The sequence below is a fragment of the Trachymyrmex septentrionalis genome, unplaced genomic scaffold, assembly GCF_001594115.1.
Source record: "Trachymyrmex septentrionalis isolate Tsep2-gDNA-1 unplaced genomic scaffold, Tsep1.0 scaffold129, whole genome shotgun sequence".
NCBI lineage: Eukaryota > Metazoa > Arthropoda > Insecta > Hymenoptera > Formicidae > Trachymyrmex > Trachymyrmex septentrionalis.
Genome location: NW_017304428.1, coordinates 2,476,783 through 2,477,530, shown reverse-complemented (window position 1 = coordinate 2,477,530; position 748 = coordinate 2,476,783).

The following is a 748-nucleotide window of genomic DNA, read 5'->3' as shown; positions in this document are numbered from 1 at the left end:
GCCGGTCAAGTATGCAAAGCGAATAACACGTTCGACTTATGCGATTGTCGGTTGCGGAAGGCAGAAAGGTGCTCAGGGATCGGCCAATCGCAATCGTCGCGGTGCACGGTGCACAATATGCCGATCGACACGTTGATTGGTCGACCGAACGACACCGGTGTCGCGAGGGTTGTGTCTTTCCACATACAGACTCTACTGTCATTTAATGAACGTCCTCCGGGGATATTTCGAAGCGCAATCGAAACGCTGTCCTCGAACTGTGACACCTCTAAGATTGTTGTCGCAGCCTCAGGTCTTTCGATCTTTGCAGGTAGCAATTAACCCTACGCGGTTAAGGTACAAAAAAATTACAGAATTTCTACACAGGATGTATTAAAAGTGTCTTTCAATTTTAACGACAGATACTGCAGGATAGATAAGATCAATCATGATTTTTTTCCTTAATTGAAACGTACGACGTATTAATATTTCTCGAGCTGTAAAACGTTTGAGAAAACGAGACGTTATTGTGAACAGTGAAATAATTTATGCGTGAAAAAAACGATTTTGTTGAAATATTTTAAAATTTAGTTAGATTCGAAAATAATTTCCAACTATCAAAGCACAAACAATTTTCATATTCCGTCAATCAAATTGAGCGCTCTATATAATTATTTTGTAGTAATTCATTAAAATTATGCTCAGATCTGTATCTAGCTAAATTTTTAGAAACGCTACAGCAAAATTGTTCTTTCCGTGTAAAATTATT